A 16,685-nucleotide genomic window follows, 5' to 3' on the forward strand; every position below is an offset into this window, starting at 1 on the left:
TTACCAGCAGGGAAGAAAACAACAGGAAATACCAGAAGTGCTTCCATGCAGTGGCAAAGAGCTTCCAGAAATTGCTGGAGGCTTTCACACATTGCCAAGCGTCTGTGTCAGCAAGAGGACTAAAAGCTTTTTTTTGGTTAAATGACAGCTGGTGAATTCCATTCTGTTCCGTTGTGGTGATGGCAGAAAGGAGTAATGGATTTGTCCCCCTCTCCCTTCCAATATGCTTCTGCAGTTGCTGTAATCCAAATGGTTGCTGTAAGAAATAGCCTTAATAATAGAGGACTAACATTCTCATTTTGAGGATGAGCTGACATTTACATCTATGTTAGTGTTAGATGAGATTCCTCTCTGTGCTATGTTGCTTTAGTGCAGTGGTTCTCAACCTTTTTAATGCCATGACCCCCTAACCGGTCATAAGTCGAGGACTACTCAGCCAGTTGTAAGTCGAGGACTACTCAACTGGTGCAGCACCGTTTGCAGAATGGGACTTTTGGTGGGCTCAGCAGGGCAGAGACAGCCTGGACAATTCCTATTTGCTTTTGAAAGCCAATAGAATTAGACTCTATTCAAGAGAGTCTATTCTATTGGCTTTCAAAAGCCAATAGAATAAAAGGGAGTAGCACAGCTAAGGAAAAGGGGGGAAAAATGGTGGACTGTGTTGTTTGGCGACCCCCGTGAAATGGTCGTTCGACCCCAAATGGGGTCCCGACCCACATGTTGAGAACCACTGATTTAGTGAAATCTTAAACACACTATCAGCAATCAAGCTTTGCTGCTGAATAAGCAAACCCAACCTCATACTTCTGCCTAACATGCAAGTAATTCATAGATGCCCTTTATTAAAGACTGTTTTTATTATGCATTTATATCAGCCAAGGAAAGAAACAAGTAGAACCTAAAACAACTCAAAGGCACAACAAAGGGCCAAGCTCAAATCGTCCTACTTTGGACACATTATGCAAAGACCCAGCTCTCCGGAAGAGGCCCTAAAGCTGAGAAACGGGGAAGGAAAGAGAACAGGAAGACCAACAGAAAGGGAGGTAGGGTCATTTACAGTGGTACCATTGGAAAGCGTGATGGATCTACAGTGGGATTATTGTATCACTAAGATGGAAAGATTCTGAAATACAGGTAGTACTTGGCTTACAATCACAACAGGCACCAGAACTTCCATCTCTAAGCAATGCAGTCATTAAGTGAGTCACATCCAACTTCATGCCCCCCCCTTTTTTTTGCTGCAGTTGTTGTTAAAACCCAGGCATTCTTAAAACAGCAGACAGCAGGAAAGAAAAGATGGAGACTCAACCCTCCAATCGTTCCCACTGAGAATTACTGTCTTCTAGATTGTCTTCTCAAATAGATCCACAGTCATCCAAGGGTCATCTATAGTCATTCCTAGTAGCTCCAAGAAATTAAAAGACGCTTGCTCCTGGGGAGGAAAGCTATGGCAAATCTAGACAGCATTCTAAAAAGCAGAGACATCAGCTTGCCAACAAAAGTGCGTATAGTCCAGGCCATGGTTTTCCCAGTTGCAATGTACGGCTGTGAAAGTTGGACCATAAGAAAGGCTGAGCGCCAAAGAATTGAGGCCTTTGAACTATGGTGCTGGAGAAGACTCCTGAGAGTCCCTTGGACTGCAAGGCATTCAAACTGGTCAGTCCTAGAAGAGATCAACCCCGACTGCTCTTTAGAAGGCCACATCCTGAAATTGAAACTCAAATACTTTGGCCACCTAATGAGAAGGAAGGACTCACTGGAGAAGGGCCTAATGCTGGGAAAGATTGAGGTCAATAGAAGAAGGGGACGACAGAGAATGAGATGGCTGGATGGAGTCACTGAAGCAGTAGGTGTGAATTTAAATGGACTCCAGAAGACGGTAGAGGACAGGAAGACCTGGAGGAACGTTGTCCATGAGGTCGCAATGGGTTGGACACGACTTCGCAATTAACAACAACAACAACAAGTAGCTCCCATTCAAAAAACTGTTTTTGACACCTTGCTAAGCACTGGTGGTACTCAAATATTGTCATGTCCTAAAAGTGGTACAATCTGTGAAAAGGTTGAAAAGCCCTGTTCTAGTCTAACCCACTGCTCAGGCAGGAAATCCGAGAAGTATACTGCCAAAGAGTCTGCTTTGGCAGCTAAACCAGCTGTTTGTCAGCAGGAGAAAAAAAAAATCCCTATTGAGTCAGGACGCCATCTTGGGGAGACTTATGTAATTAAGCAAATCATGCAATCATTTAGTGAACCCAGCTTCCTCCTTCCACTGTTCTTGTTGGACATGCCCTGCGAAGGTTGTAAATGGTGATCAAGTGATCCTGGGGCACTGCAACCATTGTAAATACAGGCCAGTTGTCAGGTGTCTGAATTTTGGGCACATGACGGCAGGGATGCTGCAAAAGTCATAAGTGGAAGTGCTAGGCATAATCACTTTTTTCAGCATTGTCATAACTTTGAACGGTTGTTAAACAAATGGTTGTAAGCCCAAGGACTGCCAGTACGCGCAACGGAGGACTAGTTGGTGAAAATGACAGAATTTTTCAGAGATGGCAAAATTGACTTGCTTGATTAGGGAGAAGACAATAAGTCCAATTACAATTATTAGTTACTGGAAACTCTTTATGGACTTTTTGCTGAAAATGGAAAAAAACTGAAGTGTATCTGATTATAAGGAAGGCTAAAAGAGGAGAAGAGGGAAAAGATGTAACCTTAAGGAAAAGAGACGATAAATTTATTTTTAATTGCTGTCAAGATTGGATGCTGCTTCTTTAACTCCCCCCCCTTTCCCTTTTCCTTTCTTTATCTATTTACTATTGGATTTTTTTTGCTCTTTTTCTTAAACTTGTATTGCTCTTATTGTCTAATTTTTTCAATTTTTTTTTTAAAAAGTCCTATATAACTGAGTTAGGGACAAATCATCATGGAAAAAAAAATCCATCTTTTGTGGTTACTAAGAGCCGATATTGCTTGATGGCATGCAATGTCAATCAATCAATCAATCAATCAATCAATCAATCAACTACATTTATATGGAGGTAGATAGTTTCTCCTGGCTGATCGATTGTTAAGTGAAGCAGCACCTTAGCCGCAGGTCCAAATCTTCGTATTAAAGATCATAATGGAAAATATACTGTTGAGGATGAACAACAGAAGACATAACTAAGTCTTTACCAACAGGAAGTCTTGTGACAGCATGTGCTCCTGAGCATATGTTGAGTGCTAAAAGGATAGTGAGTCATTACATAGCAGCAAGTCTAATTCAAAAAGACAATTGCCCATAATATTGCTGACTGGGATACAGAGTATGGGCTTAGCATAGCTAAGCATAGAATGTTAACAAATATTTATTTTAAGGGAGGTAATTAGATCTGTTGAGGAATGTACAGGTAGACCACAACTGAGCAAAAAATTATGTTGATAAATTAGACAGTTATTAAGTGGGTTTGGCCCCATTTTATCACCTTTCTTGCCACAGTTGTTAAGTGAATCACTGCAGTTGTTAATTTAGTAATCTGGCTGTTAGATGAATCTGGCTTCCCCGTTAACTTTGCTTGTTAGAAAGTTGCAGGAGGTGATCACATCATATTAGGACATTGTACTGTGTGGCTTCCCCAAACTGTGGTTATCCTTCCTCAGTCTTCACCGTGATGCCATACAGGGTTTATTCTTGCCATCGCTGTAGGCTAGTGACTCTTGTAGGACTTGTAGGTGAAGATCTCTCATGGGTGGAGTCAGTCTATTTTTACTTCTGGTCTGTGAAAAAATAAAAAAGGGAGAGGGAAGGAGGGAGGGAAGGAGAGAAAGAAGAATTTGCATAATTAGTAAATGAAAATCAGAAGAAAAATATTGGTTCAATCAAAGCAATGGGTCAAGTCCACAAACCCAAGAGATTTGAAAAGGTAGTAGATACATCAACTTGCTTTTTCCTTTAACCTATGGTAGAGCATGGTAGAGCAAATTTTTGGACCAGCCAGGTCCACCGCTTTCATCTTCCCAATGTTTTGGAGTGCTAATCACACCCTGCTTTGATCTCCAAGTAAATAATTGTGGCTCAAGATGAAGATGTGAATCCAGGCAATGGAAATTTAACTCAGAATGTAGAACTGGGGAAGCAAGGCAAATCTCTTGGGAAATGAAAAAAACAATGCGTGCATGACAAATGAAATGTTTGCAATTTAAACGTATTATCTTTCTCTCTCTCTTTCTCTACAAGAATACTTGTAGCTGTTCATCAGCACTAATGATGTTACCTACTTTGGGTAATGAAACATATGCAAGAAAACAACCAAACTCAGAGAGCACCAAGGACATATCTATCTATCTATCTATCTATCTATCTATCTATCTATCTATCTATCTATCTATCTATCCATCCATCCATCATCTATCTTCTCTCTCTCTCTCTAATCTCTCTCTATCTGTCTCTATCTAATCTCTCTCTCCCCCTCTCTCTCCTCTCTCTTCTCTCTCTCTTTTCTCTCTCTCTCTCTCTCTCTCTCTCTCTCTCTCTCTCACACACACACACACACACACACACACACACATTTCTGAAAGTGAAGGATTTTATTGTTTTGGATCACCTGAATGATGATCCATTAGTTGATTGATGGCCTTGTTGCCTATGATGTTATGGGCTGAGAGAAAGTGGCTGACCCAAAGTCACCCAACCGGCTTCCATGCCTAAAGCAAAATTAGAAATTGTAGTCTGCTAATCTTCTAGCCTGGTTCCTTAACCTTTAGACCAGTGTTTCTCAACCTTGACAATTTGCTGGCTGTGGAATTCTGGGAGTTGAAGTCCACATGCCTTAAAATTGTCAAGGTTGAGAAACACTGCTTTAGACCAAACTAGCTCTTTGCAATTTATTTCAGATACCAATAGCTACACTTGCTTAGCTGGCCAAGAAGGAGATTAAGCCAAATCCCAGAGAAGGATCAACATGAAGGGGTCATTATCTCTACAATTATAGGTTTGATTAGTAGTATTTTCTGATTAGACTATTTTGGGTAAGCATACACATGTGAAGAGGGAGGAAATTTATTTAGAAGCTAATACTAACTATATGCAAAATGTTGAAATGTTGAGATTTATTATTTGGCTTCGCCCAGTGAAAAAGAATTAGAGATCAGAATTGCAAGAAGACAAAGTGGAAGCAGGTGAGATGTTTCATTTTCTGGATGACTTTCAAGGAGGAAAGAAATATAGAGAAATTACAGACTAAGAGTGGAATTCATTTAAGGTCCCTTGCAAGAGAAGTGCAATGACGGTGTTACCTAGTTTGGTGCCTTGGATCCAGTGGAGGGATTCAGCCAGTTCGCACCACTTCGGCAGAACCCGTAGCTAATTTTTTGTTGCCCAGCCAGAATGGACATCCAGAAGTGGTATCCACACAGAGAACTATTTTTTTTCACATATTTGAATCCCACCACTGCTTGGATCACTTCTCTTTGAAAGAGAATTCTGGTGAACTCTTTGTTAGTTTTGGAAGCAAAACAATGAAAAATCACTCTCCATATTTTCATTTGATACCCTGTTCCAGAGATGGTTCTCAGGCATGATGGTGACGATCATTTCAAGCATAGTATTAGAAATGTTATGGTTCCGGCTAATGAAACACTTCTAAGAACTTCCAGGCATTGATTTTTCTAGAAGTCTTTTATTGCTTCAAAATGTCAGCACAGGCATAACGAAGTTTTATGCTAAGATCTAAGTTCTCTTCCTCTGAGCAGTTAAGTTATCAGCATGTTCCCTCCCTAAATTAGCTGTCATATGTCACATTATCCAATTAGTGTGAAGGTCAAAGGTTTCCTTCCTCTTTCTTTCCCCTGGCTTTGCCCCCACCCCCTTCTGCTCTGTATTAACCTCAAAAATACTAGACCAGGGGTAGGCAACCCAAAACACTCAAAGAGCCACTTGGACCCGTTTCCCACCAAAAACAAAACACCAGGAGCCGCAAAACCCTTTTGATATCTAAAATGAAGATAACACTGCATATATCCTTTTTTACCTTTATTATAAGTGTGTGTGTGTGTGTGTGTGTGCGCGCGCGCGTGTGTGTATGTATATATGTGTGTGTGTACACACATACACACACACACACTAAAAAAAAAGTAAAAATATGACTCTTGGGAATATCCATACTATTAAAACAATGATCACCAAGAGAATGCTTTAAGAGAATAAAATTACATACACACAAAGGTTAAAAAAAGGATATATGCAGTGTTATCTTCATTTTAGATGTCAAAAGGGTCTCTCTCTCTCTCTCCCTCCCTCCCTCTCTATCTGCCCTTGGTCTGCCACTCCTCTTCCCCCACTCTCTCTCTCTCTCTCTCTCTCTCTCTCTCTCTCCCTCCCTCCCTCTCTCTTTCTCTCTCTCTCTTTCTCCCCTCCCTCCTATCTGCTGCTCACCTGGCAAGCTTCAAGCTATTGTCCAACAAGATCAGGGGTAAGCACCCTCATCTCTTTCATGACTCATGGACTTCAACTCCCAGAATTCCTGAGTCAGCCTAGCTGGGCTAGCTAGCTCTCTCCTGCCCTTCCTGCTTCCTGCTTCCTTCAGAGACGCAGCAAAGGGAGGAGCTCCGCCCAGAAAGCTTTTCAGCTCCTCGGAGAACACTGTGAGTACACTCTCTTTTACACATACACACACACAAAAACACACACACAGAGAGAGAGAGAGAGAGAGAGAGAGAGAAGCAGGGAAGCGCAATTGCCTCTCTCTGTCTCTATCTCTCTCTGCAAAGGCAGAGGAGGCTGGGAGCCACAGGGGAAGGCTCAAAGAGCCGCATGCGGCTCCGGAGCCGCAGGTTGCCGACCTGTGTACTAGACAGTTCTGCATATTGTCAAAGCAAGAATATACAATATTTGCAGCGTTGACAAGAAACACATTAAAAAAAAATCCAGATATGTCCCTAATGCGAATGTTCCTCAGAGCCCCAATTCAGGTAAAGCACATTATCTGTTAATTAGATAACCTTCCTTAAAACCATATAGTTTATGGGCTTTATTTGTATTTTTGCTGTTCGACAAATGATATGGATATAAAATATTGTCCCTTGCTTGAATGTAATGTTTTATGTTGAGCATTTACATCTCCAAATATCTTTCCTTCCCGCCCCCCCCCCCAGGGCATTTAAGTTCTAACTGCGGTTTTCCATCTGCACCTCTTCATATCACTTTTCCCATCCGACATATTGGAAAAAAATATCAGCTAAAGGTGGAAATACACACAGGAAGATACCAGGGAAATAAAGGCTTTCTACCATTTCCAAATATTACCTGTTAATGGAGGTGGGATGGGATTGTCTTCCAGGTTACATTTTCTAAAAAAGAGTGAACATGGCTAAAACCAACATCAATTGCTTGCCTTTGAAGTTAAAAAAGTTGTCACTGGTTCTTTTGGGAGAAGTATTTCATGAATCCACTGTTTTGTCTCTTATAAGTTAGAAACTTTTCCTATGCCCTTTGGGTACCATCTTGTTCAATGTTACAAACCATCTCTTCTTAAGCTCTCCTCCTGGCTGAAAGTTTCTCTGATGGCATCACTTGCTCTTATGAAGATTACAAATATGACACAGTACTATGGTGAGTCAAGAGCTTAAGGATATCCTGGTTCAATATCTTCAGATTTCGCAGACGGTTGGGTGAAAAGGGTAGAAAGAAGGTCATCCCCACCAGCATCTGCATGGCCAAAAAAGCATTATGTTTCCTGAGATTTCTGTAGGGAAAGATTGATTGAAAAAACAGGTCTTTGACTCTGCATCTTAATTGAAAGGAAATTGCTAGCAAATATGCAAGCACTTCCCCATTTCATTAATGTAATTTAAATTCCAAACAGTTGCTTTTCCATTCCAATTAAACATTTTCATAAAGGAAAGAGGAGTTTTCAAGAAAAGATGGTATAAGGACTCCTGCCTTGGGCAGGTGGATGGACTATAGTCTGACTCTGATATAAAACACCTTCTTTAAATCAAGTCAGATAGATAACTCAAAAGAAACGATCTCATAACAAACAAAGATATATTTTATCAGAAAGATTACTTGCATTCACGCTGCGGTTGTGACTCCTGGAAAATACATCCTTTGTCCATTTCTTTAGACCATTTCTTTAGGTAAAAGTATGATGCTCTCTTCCATACGATCTTTATAACAACTCAAGCTCATTATGTGACCTTCGATGGCCCATGCTTCTTTCAAAGAGATTCCACCCTGGCTTGTGTCCAGGAAGTCTCCCAATGACCCTTTGAGACTCCTCCCACTGACCCATCAACATACCTAGCATTTCACCCAATAACTGCCAGATATTCTAACATACTGATACCTGCTCTCTAGTTAGGGTTACATAGACTAGAATAGACAAGAAGACCTCCATGGTCCCTTTCAGCTCTATGATTCTACTGTGTTTCTCTGAAAATAAGACCCAATTGGAAAATAAGCCCTAGCATGATTTTTCAGGATGCTCATAATATAAGCCCCACCTCAAAAAATAAGCCCCAGTTAAGAATGTCAGCCAGATGGACGCATTTAGTATCGTATTTCCCTGAAAATAAGACCTAACTGGAAAATAAGCCCCAATGGGTCTTTTGGAGCAAAAATTAATATAAGACCCGGTCTTATTTTCGGGGACAGATAGGGTCTCTGTGAGATGGTGGGCCGTGGGCTACACATGTAGTCCTCGACCTACAACTATAATCAAGCCCAGAATTAGTCATAAGTAATTTAGTCATTAAGTGGTCATCATGTGACTGTACCTGATTTTATGATCCTTTTGTAGTGGTTGTTAAGTGAATCACCACAATCATAAAGTGAATCACCACGGTTGTTAAGCAAACCCTACGGTTAAGGAAGTGGTGGGATTCAAATATGTGAACAACCAGTTCTCTGTGTGGGTGCCGCTTCCGGAAGTCCATTTTGGGCCTGGACAACAAAACATTAGCTACTGGTTCTGCAAACTGGCTGAATCCCACCACTGGGTTAAGAGAATCCATTGTTCATAATGGGTACTTTTTGCTGGAAAATAGAAGTATATGCCAGTTTCTGGCAAAAGAAAATATTGTAAACAATGGTCACATGACTGTGGGACATTGCAAACAGATGTAAATGCAGGCCTTTTGCTGAGCTTCCGAATTTGATCGTGTGACCATGCAGACAGGCGTCTGCCAGCTATCAGAACTTTGAATCTGGGTTCTCAATAGTCCTGGGGAGGTCCATCATAACTTAGAACAGTTGTTAGGTGATAGGTCAAGGTCTACTTATAATATACTATAAAAGTTATTGTCACTGCAGATCCATTTATCAACATTATTTGGGTTAAATGTCCATGGAGATTCTCAGTCATCCAGGTCATAGTTGTCCCAAAGACGTTTTTTCATGAGGCAACTGGACTTTCTTGTTTTTCTTTGAAGGCATTTCACTTCTCACCCAAGAAGCTTCTTCAGCTCTGACTGGATGGTGGGGGAATGGAAGGATTTATACTCCCAGCAGACAGCTGGTCAATTGCATTCTTTTAGAGTCCTTGAGGCCACCTGGAGGGTTATCTGTGTCCTCAGGGTCACCTGAGTAGTGCAAATATGTATGGAGCCGCCTTGGAACTGTTGAAAGGACTGTATTGTAGAGATGTCATCTATTTCAAAAAGGCCACTTATGTCAAAACTGAACAGCCGTCTCTCAACAGAGGGGGAAGGATAGGACACCATCCATCTCCAGACAATAAACCACAGACAATAAAACTAAAATGAATTAGGTTAATGGAAAAAGTGGATTATTTATTCATTTCTGAGCTGAAATTAGTTGCCTTGTAGATAATAAGCTTTGAGACAAAATACAGTAACCCCCCCTCATCAAGCTTCATATAAATCATGTCAGAAATATCACTAAACAAGAATCAGTTAATACAAATTAAGCTATAAAAATTACACACAATTAAAGAAAGTAATTACCACAAAGTTAAAATAAAATTACTTAAAGAAACAATTTAGCAAGCAAACTGTACTGGCCAATGTGCTAACTTTCACTATTAAAATGCACTTTAAAAAGTGCAATTTAAAACATGAATTAGCAATCAAACTGCTATCTGGAATGTAAAGTGAGGGAAACAAACTTGTGAAAGTATTCTTATGATTACTGTTAATTCCTTCTAACTGGGACATTTTTAAAGGTTATGTTTTCTGCAATAATTCTTTCTCTGTTGCAGGCAGGGGCTGAAAACTGCCCCCTTTGCCCCCATGCAGTACAATGGTTTGCTTTCTACCCTTTTCATCTTAACCTTGAATATGCAAAACTGAGGAAAGGAGGCCAGCATTTCCTGGAAAGACAGAGGTCATGTTGGTGTTACACCATGTCTATCTGGGGCTTATATAACAGCCTCTCAGAAAGCAAGAGAGCATCCAGCTTAGCTGTCCACCGCTTCTATCCATCCAGGAGAAGACCATCATAAGGTGAATGGCTGAAGAATTGATCTATACAATTTTTGTTAAGATGGCTTGTGTAGGCCTTTGAGGGTGGTGAAGACTCCTGAGAGAACCTTAGGAAGAGCAAGCGGGAAATCTGAGTGAGGAAGTGAAGTCTCTCCTAAATGAATACAGGATTAAATAAATTTATGTAATCTTCGTAACAGCTTGGAAGAAATTACTATTAATTTTGGGGAGGGAGATTTTTCTTTTATCCTGATTTCTAAACTAGCTTATATCATTTGTGTTTCCCCAATGGTCTCTCATACAAGTCCTAACTCATTCTAGTCCCACTTAGCATTTAGGACAGCCAGGTTGGATTAGAATTAATAAAAATTCCCATAGAGGCAGAAATTCATAAATTTGCTGCAGTGAGAGTGCACATGTTGACCTTTTTCTGCAGGTTTGAAATCTGACCACCATAATTGGTGATTTGGATAACAAATATGAAACTATGGGCTTGCCTATTCACCTAATTTTAGTAAACACCTAACACATGGATCACATAGTAATGAAATCCTTTAAAAATTATTATTATGATCAATGACCAGGAAAGTCACATTTTCTGGGTGGGAATTTTATCATTGTTTTCACATACCTTTGCACCAAACCCTAAGTAGTTTGCAAATTGGTAACAGTAGAAAACAAATTTCTGTGAAGTTTTTCCTTATCTGTTCCAACTAAATGTAGCTCAGAGTTCACCTCAGTTGTAATCTTCCTTTTTGCAACATGATATTAGATGATCGTAGTTCTTGAACTTCCTGATGTTTCTTCCTTGCAGGTTAACCAAAATATGGGTCTATTTACCTACTTCAGCCTTTGTTTCCTTGGAATCCTGATTGCCAATCCTTTCTTGGAAGGTGAGTCTCTGAAGCCAAATCAACTTTGTATTCACAGCAAATAAACTGGCCGAATGATAATGGTCTGCACACATTTCCACACTATCCATATGGTCAAATAAAATTTTATTTCTTTAAGAGAAGGCCATAAAAATACTCATTAAATGCCTGTTTTGTCTAACCTTGTGTCTCTGTGCAGCTGAAGCTGACACCTGTGCCAGGGAGTGGCTGCAAAATCAGGGTAACTGTTATGCATATTTTGATCATAAATTGACCTGGCAAGAAGCTGAGTTAAGAAACATTTCTTATTAGTGCAGATCGATATGATATATAATTCATGCCTCTGGATTTAGTGGAGTTTTCCTCCATATCGCTCACTAGTGCAGAGCAAAGAACTCAAATGTTGATCATGTACATCACTGCTGAATGATCTGTGAGCCATGAGCCACTAGTGTGTCCTTAAGACTTCATTGTGGCCTCCACAAGGATAATGGAAGAATTTTAGAGTCATCTATCCCAGGGTTTCTGGATAGCTGGTGGTGATAAGGACATGACGGTATGGAAAGGGAATGAACAGAGGGGGAAACGGGGAAAATATAGCTTGGCTACTTTCCCTTCAACACCGCATGTTCAAACAAGAATGCTTGGCCTCTCTTCCTTTAATCTGGCAATAGAATTGTTCATGACAGAGTTCAAAAAAGTTAGAATGGTGGCTGCAAGAATGACATAAAGCCCTGTCTCTTTTTTATGTGCATCGTGTGCGGTACATGTAAACAAAGAGCAACGCTTTGATTGCATGATTCGGCTGCCTCTTAATCTTTTTTTAATATTCCTGTGAACGTATCTATTTTAGCTTTGGAAGGTTTTAGATAACTGAACAGGAGATAAAATCAATTATAATCTCATAAATAAATCCTGCAGGTTTCCATTACTATACAGTAGTGGCCAAAATTGTGAAAACCTTTTGGGAAAAGTGTATTTTTGAGGTTTGATGGCTAATAACACTACTTTTTTGGGGGGAGTAGTACCATAAAATTAATATATCAATGGAAAGATAATTTAATCAAGAATGTAATGCAACAAAGTTTGTTCCATTATCTGTACTGTATTCTATGTAAAGTTATAGCCAAATAACCAGAAAAAGGAAGCACAACTTGCTTAGGTTGATATCAGGTAGCTTTCCTTCATCTGATTGTAGCCAATGAGCATGAGTGTTTAGAGAGCCAATCAGGTGAAATCTTGTTTTGGCAATGAGCCAATCAGATCACAGTAGGATTCAGTTATTGATGTCATGTATTGAAGCTGAGAGGAGGACATTTGTCAGTGTGTTATATGATCACTATCAAGTTGGTTGGGGTTTTTTGTGTTCTTTCATTTAGTGAGCTTGTAAAACGTAATAAAATTAAAGTAATGGTGCAAAGAGTTGACTGGTTGCCCAGAAAGCCATGTAAAATAGTATTATTAAGTGAACAAGGCTACAGTTATAAAGAAATTGGAAGAAAAATTGGTGGAAACTTAACCAAAGGTGGCATTTCTATGGTACACTTTTCCCAAAAGGTTTTTACAATTTTGGCCACTACTGTATATGAATTCTACTTTCATTGGTAGATTTTCAAACATCTTACTTAAAACTAGCAATGGCATCAAAAAAAGCAAAGAAATTGTTCAGAGTGACTTGTGAATTAGCCATATCATGTACAAAAGTAATAGCCTATAAATAAGCATATATGCTCTAGGTTGAGAAATACTGAATAGTCTCTTGATTTCAATAGAGAGAGGGTGGGAAAGCTCAACAAGGTGGAGATGACCTAGATGGTGGATGGAAAGCAAATAATATCCTAGAAGGCATCAATGAAATTCAAAATGATCTCAATGAAATGCAATGAAAGTAATAGAATGTAATTTAATGGTGAGCTTGCAAAGTTTTTCCCTCAGGAAACAAGTGTACAGTATAGGCTGGAGATAACTGTATTGGTGAAAAAATGTTGGAATAGCTGATTGCAAACAGAATATAATCAGTAAGATGGTTGGGAAAAAGAAATAGGCAACATCATTTTATGTTGACAGAAGCATTGTTTCCAAGTAACAAGTTGTTCTTTTTTATTTGGCTATGATGAAATCCCGCCTTGAGAACTAGCCTCTTGTTCTGAACACCACATTTTAAAAAGGATTTAGATAATCTGGAAAAGATTCAGAAAAGGTAATGGACTAAAAACTTAACCTTATGGAGAAAGATTGAAGGAGATATCATATTCAGCCTTTAGATGCAGAAGACTACAGAGGGCAAAATTCTTCAAATAACTGAATACATAGAGGACACTAAGACACATTCACTCTCATTTCAGAGTGTAACTGGATTTGAAGGCAGATCTACTTCCTAATAAAGTAGATAGACGTGAGTGCCCATGACCCAAACCTAGAATGATGGTGCATTCTGTTTAATTGTGTTTCTGATTGACAGCCCTCTTTCAGGGTTGAGTTCATTTTGATTCTTGCCCTGGGTAGAAAGTTGGACTTTATGGCTTCAGGGATAAGAATTGATCTGACAAACTAATGATACAATAACAGTGTTGTACACTTCACTAACATACATTCTTCAGTGTAGGCATTTTACTATCCCGTGTATATTAAAATTGACAAACAAAATTGGATAGGCTTCTGCTATATCTCAATGTTGCATATGAAAGATTAGCAAGAGGATTATCTGCTTTTCTCTTCCTCTAAACTTGCAGATTGAGTGTCAAAGCTATGGCTGTGGAGCTCATCTCACCTCTATCCTCACCAAAGCTGGTGGCTGAGCATATCTCTTCTGGTGGCTGAGCATATCTCCACTTATCAACGGGACTTAAGCAATGTCTGGATTGGTCTTCATGATGTCCACCAGGTGAGCTTCTCTTCTTCCATTTGGCACAGTATGTGACTATGCCATTCTAACTTTTCTCAATCATTTCTCTGATTAAATCCCAAAAATTTCTCAAATTAAGTTGTAGTTTCTATAAGTGATAGTATAAGAGGAAAAAAAAATACAGAGGCATAGATATAATCTGCCTCAGTAGACAATAACTGTGGTAATATTGAAGCTTTCGTGTCTGCAATGTAGATCACTAAGTGGCCTTGAGAAAATCTGGGAATAAGAGGGAAATAAATCAGCAGAATCTGAAGATTTCTCTTCTTTTCTTTCTGAGGGGATGGTTATTTCTTTAAAGCAAATCACCATTTGCAACATGCGTTGGATAGTACAAAGCTAACTACTACAGCAATTGTGGAGACCATTGTCTATTCCAGGCATGTCAAACTTATGACTTCACGTGACGTCACAGAACTTTTTGCCCATTGCCGGCAATGGGGTGGATGCAGTTTCGGCGTGGTGCATCCGGCCCGCGGGCCGGCAGTTTGACATGCCTGGTCTATTCTAATCACCATAGTCACTACCTAGGCATTGCTTATAATTGACCACTATTTGTAGCCATTGTCTACTCTATTCACCATGGTCACTACTTAGGCATTGCTTATAATCAACCACTATTTGTAGCCAATCTTTGTAGCTTTCCTGATCATAATCAATGGAATCCAAGAGTCTGTTTACTTCCTTGTCCATATCATCTGCTCTGTCTTTGTTCAACAGACCGGAAGATGGAGGTGGGCTGATGAATCAACTTATAACTACAAAGCCTGGATGAAAAATCAGCCAGACAATTATGGTAATGCTGAGCACTGTGCGGAGCTGAGACTTTCTACAGGTAGGTCAATGATTCTCATGGTTGAGAAATAAACAGAAACTTGGCCATCCAGGCTTCTCACTGATGGGTTAAGCCATCATGGTTGGCAATGTTCAAAGCTTGGTTCTGACCTTATAAGTTTAATAAACAGGATGGCACTTGGTTAGGTTGGAGACATTTTACATCCTACACATTTTTTTTGCTGAGTATTGTGGCTACCAAGTTAAAACCTGAAAAGGTCTTTTTTCTTTCTTCCCTCAAAAATTTGTACAACTGTATTTGGTAATACATGTTAGTGGGAATTTTCCGGTTCATTGACAAAAATAATTACCCTGAGTTGGTGGAATGGGACAACTCGCCACAGCCAACTCGTTGTAGTCAACTTGTCATTGCCAACTTTCCACAGCCAAATCCCAATGGCCAACTAACCAGGGCCAACTTGTTGTAGGATAATTGAACAACTCAATTTAAGCATTTAAAATAATTAAAACTATTTTAATTTTTGTCATTCACATTTAATCTGCTCCCTCCTCTTGCATGCTTTCTTTAATGATTTAATTCTATCATTTCTTTGATATTACTGTAACTCTTGTCCTGTGGCGAGTTGTCCTAGACCAGTGGTTCTCAACCTGTGGGTCGGGGCCCCATTTGGGGTCGAACGACCATTTCACGGGGATCGCCAAACAAGGCTGTCCGCCATTTTTCCCCCCTTTTCTTTGGCCACGCCCCTGACACCCGGTGATGTATAAGTGGTTGGGGGTCACCACAACATGGGGAACTGTATTATGGGGTCACGGCATTAGAAAGATTGAGAACCACTGTCCTAGACCCATGAATTGGTCATGTATTTTTCAGAAGATGTGTCAGCCAACTTAGTGAATATTCAAGGAAGTACAACAGTTCTACTTCTAAATGTTCTAAATGGCTGTTCATCTCAAGGACATTTCATTTATATATCTTCAAAAATGAATGGCTAGGGCAGAAATATCAAATATCTTGTTTTTTATGTTTTAGGTTTTAAAGAGTGGAACGATTCCCCATGTCAGAAACGGAATGCCTACATCTGCAAGCATGAGCTGTAGAGATGTCTGTAGTCACTGTTTGTAGAGATGCCATTGGATCGGATGATGATAAACCAGGTTACCTTGTGGATCCCTCTTTTAGGCCATTCATTATCACTCTCTACCCTATAGCTCTTATCTATCCCCTTTCAAAATCCAGTCTCAGAAGAGTTGACTTGGATGTCTCCTTCTTCTTGTGACTCTTATCAGCCACAGTGTCATGCGATTAAACCAGTAGTTCTCAAATAGTGGGGCGGGCCCCCCAGGGGGGGCGCGAGGCTCTGTAAAGGGGGGCTCGTTTGACCTCGGCAAATACTGTCATATTGGACGCACGTGACACACGCAAAGGACCCGATTGGATAGACAGTCACGCGGGGGGGGGGGCACGAAATGTTTTCTTCTTCCTAGGGGGGGCATGACAGAAAATAATTGAGAACCACTGGATTAAACACACTCTAATGCTTATATAATTCTTACTGTATTGTTTTCTTTATCGATCAAGAGGGGACAACTTCTTTGATGCTTCAATTGAGCCTGTTCACTCAGAATGTGAGTGGACCAGATGAAAGAAGGCAGGTTCAAAGATAAAATGGGTGGAGTCACAGCAGTAGCTT

The 16,685-nt window shown here is 40.0% G+C and overlaps 1 pseudogene; it reads left to right on the top strand.

Moving 5' to 3' along the window:
- The first annotated feature begins 10,237 nt into the window (after positions 1-10,237).
- On the top strand, positions 10,238-16,316 carry LOC120311059 (annotated as a pseudogene).
- Positions 16,317-16,685: the final 369 nt, after the last annotated feature.

The sequence above is a fragment of the Crotalus tigris genome, unplaced genomic scaffold (assembly GCF_016545835.1).
Source record: "Crotalus tigris isolate CLP2741 ecotype Arizona unplaced genomic scaffold, ASM1654583v1 scf7180000018306.2785112, whole genome shotgun sequence".
Classification (NCBI taxonomy): Eukaryota; Metazoa; Chordata; class Lepidosauria; order Squamata; family Viperidae; genus Crotalus; species Crotalus tigris.